Below are 6,000 nucleotides of genomic sequence, written 5' to 3'. Positions count from 1 at the left end.
TTGTTTGTTTTTGAGACAAAGTCTCTGTCGCCCAGGCGGTTTTTTTGCTTGTTTGTTTGTTTTATGAGACAAAGTCTCACCCTGTCACCCAGTCGGAGTGCAGTGGTGCCATCCTTGGTTCAAGTGATTCTCCTGCCTCAGCCTCCCAAGTAGCTGGGACTATAAGGACATGCCACACCTGGCTAATTTTTTGTATTTTTAGTAGACATGGGGTTTCACTATGTTAGCCAGGATGGTCTCGATCTCCTGACCTCATGATCTGCCCACCTTGGCCTCCCAAAGTTCTGGGATTACAGGCATGAGCCACCATGACCGGCCTATAATTCAAATTTTTTTTTTTTTTTTTTTTTTTGAGACGGAGTCTCGCCCTGTCGCCCGGGCTGAGTGCAGTGGCCGGATCTCGGCTCACTGCAAGCTCCGCCTCCCGGGTTCACGCCATTCTCCTGCCTCAGCCCCCCGTGTAGCTGGGACTACAGGCGCCCGCCACCTCGCCCAGCTAGTTTTTTGTATTTTTTAGTAGAGACGGGGTTTCACGTGTTAGCCAGGATGGTCTTGATCTCCTGACCTCGTGATCCGCCCGTCTTGGCCTCCCAAAGTGCTGGGATTACAGGCTTGAGCCACCGCGCCCGGCCTCTATAATTCAAATTTTTAATTCAATATATCAGTCCAGGCTGGGCACAGTGGCGCATGCCTATAATCCCAGCACTTTGGGAGGCCCAGATGGGTGGATCACTTGAGGTTAGGAGTTCAAGACCAGCCTGGCCAATATGGTAAAACCCTGTCTCTACTAAAAATACAAAAATTAGCCAGGCATGGTGGCATGCGCCTGTAGTCCCAGCTACTTGGGAGGCTGAGACAGGAGAATTGCTTGAACCCGGGAGGTGGAGGTTACAGTGAATCAAGAATGTACCACTGCACTCCAGCCTGGGAGACAGAGCAAGTGGGCAACAGAGCAAGACTCTGTCTAAATATATATTTTATATATATGTATGTATATCTCCAAAGTAGATTGTATTAGTAATTTTATTCACCAAAACACCAAAAATCCATATACCAAAAAGCTAACACTTTAAAGAGAGAGATTTAAAGGTGGCCTGGCAGCCCTTGGATGGTGTTAAGTACGTGCTATTCCATGATTTGAATCATTCTGTAACACTTGCCACCCAGGAGAGGAACATTCCCAGCTGTGTTCTTGGCTTAAACAGAGCTCCAGAGGCTGGAAACAAATAACCCAGTTGATGCACAATTGAGAACATAAACAGAGAAGAAACGATCCACTCATACCTCCCCAATGAGCGAAGCAGCTCTATCAAGCACATCTTTGCATATCGCACAATCCTCACTAATTATTGGTTGATAGTAAGCCAAATCCATTCATATTCACTGAGCCCATGAGCACATTCAAAGTTAAATATAAATGCACCTGTCAATGCCATAACTACAGGAGATATTTTAGGATAAAAGATATTCCCTGGAGTAAGATCCATGCAAGATGGAAAGGAAACACCAAGAGCATCTAAGATGCAAGGATTAAAAATTCAAGGTTTGGAGGAAGAAATTGGAATGGGTGCTAGTGGGGCAAGGAGGAGCTGGGCTGGAGGGTGCGTTGTGCAGGATGAGATACAGAGTTAGAGGGCTTGAGATCAGACCACGAAGAGTCCTGCCTGGGATTTGCACTTGACCTTAGGTGTGAGGAGTCATATTTAGGAGTTTTGTTTTTTCCTTAGATTTCTCCGTCCCTCAATTTCCTGTTCCAGGGATCAATGACTATGTGTGATGAGCAGGAAGGTTTAGATAGGGATGGCCCAGTCTGAGTAGATAGGACATATATCTCTGAATCTCTCCTCTTTACATCTAATCCTTTCCTTGTCATAGAGAGAATCTTGGAGGCTCCCAGTGAACCAGACAAGGCCAGACAGGACATGCTGATGATGTCAATGACTGAAGAAAAACCCTTTTCCACTCAGGTGCCGTGGCTCACACCTATAATCCCAGCACTATGGGAGGCCAAGTCAAGAGAATAACTTGAGCCTAGGAGTTCAAGACCAGCCTGGGCAACATAGCAAGATGCTGTCTCTACAAAAATAAATGTAAAAAAAAAAAACATAAACCTTTTCCACAAACTCTCCTGCCTTCCCCTTTTTCTCCATTCCTAAGCTATCTTTCATTCCCCATATCATAGTCTGCAGATGGAGAACCTCCTTGTTATTTTAGAAAGGGTACACAGGAACAGAAGAGAGTTAAACAGAGGCCAGGTTATGGGGGTCTTTGTCAACTGGGATAACAATATGATATCTAAAGTAACCAGCGGTGCTTTTATTTAAAAATAATATTTATTTGGCCAGGTGCGGTGGCTCACACCTGTAATCCCAGCACTTTGGGAGGCTGAGGTAGGTGGATCACGAGCTCAGGAGATCGAGACTATCCTGGCTAATACGGTGAAACCCCATCTCTACTAAAAATACAAAAAACTAGCCGGGCGCAGTGTCGGGCGTCTGTAGTCCCAGCTACTCGGGAGACTGAGGCAGGAGAACGGCGGGAACCCGGGAGGCGGAGCTTGCAGTGAGCTGAGATCCGGCCACTGCACTCCAGCCTGGGCGACAGAGCGAGACTCTGTCTCAAAAAAAAACACAAAACTTTCCTTTCAAAATAAATGTGCCATGTTAAAAAGAAATTAAGTAATTTAAGGCAAAACTTTTTTTTTTTTTTGAGACGGAGTCTCGCTCTGTCGCCCAGGCTGGAGTGCAGTGGCCGGATCTCAACTCACTGCAAGCTCCGCCTCCCGGGTTCCCGCCATTCTCCTGCCTCAGCCCCCCGAGTAGCTGGGACTACAGGCGCCGCCACCACGCCCGGCTAGTTTTTCGTATTTTTAGTAGAGACGGGGTTTCACCATGTTAGCCAGGATGGTCTCGACCTCCTGACCTCGTGATCCACCCGCCTTGGCCTCCCAAAGTGCTGGGATTACAGGCGTGAGCCACCACGCCCGGCCAGGAAAAACTGTTAAGTAATAGTATTACAGGGCTATTACAGATGCCCTTAGCATGATATACAAATGATTGAAGTTTAAGAAGCCATGCCTTATTCCATTCAATCTGTACCCAAACACATCAGCTCCTTCTCAGTACTTAAATGACCTGCATGTGTGGGGAAAAAAAAAAAAAAAAAAGAACAAAAGGGCAGCCAGGCATAGTGGCTTACAGCTGTAATCCTAACACTTTGGGAGGTCGAGGTGGGTGGATCGCTTGCGCTCAGGGATTCCAGACCAGCCTGGGAAACATGGTAAAACCCCGTCTCTACCAAAAACACAAAAGTTGGCCAGGCATGATGGTGTGCAACTGTGGTCCCAGTTATGTGGGAGGCTGAGTCGGGAGGATCACTAGAGCCTGAGAAGTTGAGGTTGCAGTGAGCTGTGATCATGCCACTGCAGTCCACCCTGAGCAACAGAGCAAGACCCTGTCTGGAAAAAAAAAAGAAAGAAAGAAAAAAATAGCATTTTCCCTCAGCAAGATTTGAGGGACAGTCCCTCCTTTGAGGCATACACCTTGATTCCATCAGACACAGCCTCTGGTTTCACCCCCATCTCATTAATTCACTTCTGTCTCATTGGCAGGCTCAGCCTCTTCTCTGCTGTCTTTGATGATTAGAATTGCTATAGGCTCCGACCTATCTCCCCTTTTCTTACTAGATATTTTCTCCCCAGGCAGCTCAGCAACACCCATGTCTTCAGCTCTCTTCAACATGAACTCCAGTTGCTTAAGCCATAAACTTAGAGACATTTCATTCTGTGCCATTGATCTTAAGCCAAACTTCCAACTTTTCTCCGCTAAACAACGACAATAGCCCCACCTCCAGTCTATTCTCCACCGTCCTCCCCGAACAATTTTTTTAAACTGAAAATTGAATCCATTATTCTCTGCTTAGGTGGTTTCAGTGGTTTTTGTTGACTTTATAATAAAAATCACACTGCAGGGCCCCTGAGACCTCAGCCCCATTCCGCATGGTTTTCCTCCTGGAGGTCCCAGACACAGTGACCTCCAGTACTTTCTTCCCTTCTCTCTCTTTTTATTTTCTTTAACAGATGGGGCCTATGTTGCCCAGGCTGGCTTTAAACTCCTGGGTTCAGGCAATCATCCTACCTTGGTCTCCTCAGTGGTTGAGACTACAGGCACATGTCAGCACGCTGGCTTCTAGCACTTTCTTAAACAAACCATATTCCCTCTTTCCAAAGCTATTACCATTGCCTCAAACACTGCCCTGCCCCCTCTTCCCACCTCATGCCATTGCCTTGCTTTGCCTGGCTAACACCACATGAGCTCAAATATCACTTTAGGAAAATTTCCTTGACCTTCCTCTACATCGACTAAGTCAGATCCCCTAAGAAACTCTCTCCCAGCACCATGGACCCCTCTTCATCACACGTGGCACAGTTGAGTTCCTTTGATCATCATCTGCTGCCCCACTAAGCTGTAGCTTGACATAAGAGATGCTGTGGGTATTTTTTTTTTTTTTTTTTTTTTTTGAGACGGAGTCTCGCGCTGTCGCCCAGGCTGGAGTGCAGTGGCCAGATCTCAGCTCACTGCAAGCTCCGCCTCCCGGGTTCACGCCATTCTCCGGCCTCAGCCTCCCGAGTAGCTGGGACTACAGGCGCTGCCACCTCACCCGGCTATTTTTTGTATTTCTTAGTAGAGACGGGGTTTCACCGTGTTAGCCAGGATGGTCTCGATCTCCTGACCTCGTGATCCGCCCATCTCGGCCTCCCAAAGTGCTGGGATTACAGGCTTGAGCCACCGCGCCCGGCCTTTTTTTTAAACAGAGTTTTGCTCTTGCCACCCAGGCTAGAGTGCAATCGTGTGATCTCGGCTCACTGCAACCTCTGCCTCCCGAGTTCAAGCAATTCTCCTGCCTCTGCCTCCCGAGTAGTCGGAATTACAGGTGCCTGCCACCATACCCGGCTAATTTTTGTATTTTTTTAGTAGAGATGGGGGTTTCACCATGTTGGCCAGGCTGGCCTCAAACTCCTGAACTCAGGTGATCCACCCGCCTTGGCCTCCCAAAGTGCTGGTATTACAGGCATGAGCCACCAGGCCCAGTCTAGTTTTTACTTTTCTGTTGTATCCCTATAACATACTAGTACACTTATCACATGTTAGATACAATAAATATTTGGGGAATTAAGAATGAATGAATATTGTTGCCGGGCATGGTGGCTCACATCTGTAATCCTTAGGAGGCCGAGGCAGGCAGATCACCTGAGGTCAGGAGTTTGAGACCAGTCTGACCAACATGGCAAAGCCCCATCTCTACTAAAATTACAAAAATTAGCTGAACGTGGTGGCACACACCTGTAATCCCAGCCACTTGGGAGCCTGCAGCAAGAGAATCGCTTGAACCCAGGCAGTGGAGGTTGCAATGAGCCGAGATCAAGCCATTGCAATCCAGCCTGGATGACAGAGCAAGACTCTGTCTCAAAAACAAACAAAAAAAATTTATATTGTTGTGAAGCCAAAATAATTGTCTCCATTTTTTTAAGAGATGAGATCTTGCTATGCTGCCCAGGCTGGACAATAATGTGTCTTCATTTTTACAGTTAGAAAGCTGAAGTTCATTGGCAAGAAATAAACTCCCAGAATCAGGGAGCTGAGACGTGTCTGACTCATCTTGCATTAAGGCTGGAGTCAAAGCTGATACGTTCCCAGGGCTTCAGAGCAGCAGACTCTTGTGGGAGGTCACTGCTGCAACCTCCTCCAACCTCTAAAGGTGCTAGAAGTGGGTTTCCTAGTAGACAACAGGACTAATGCCCAGTTTCCTTCAGGTCCAGGCAGATCCTGAGCGCAACAGATGCTGAAAACAAGAAATGCCTCTGGCTCTTGAAAAAAGGAATTTGACAGCTGGCTACCTCTAGGAAGGCCTGCAGTCCTTCCCTACCCAGCTTCCAGACTCCCTCGCCCATCACATTAGATTTCCCCCCCGCCCCCCACCTTTTCTACTTTCCTGTGTCTA

Source organism: Papio anubis, chromosome 1, assembly GCF_008728515.1.
Source record: "Papio anubis isolate 15944 chromosome 1, Panubis1.0, whole genome shotgun sequence".
In the NCBI taxonomy this organism is placed as follows: Eukaryota; Metazoa; Chordata; class Mammalia; order Primates; family Cercopithecidae; genus Papio; species Papio anubis.
This window is presented reverse-complemented; position numbering follows the sequence as displayed.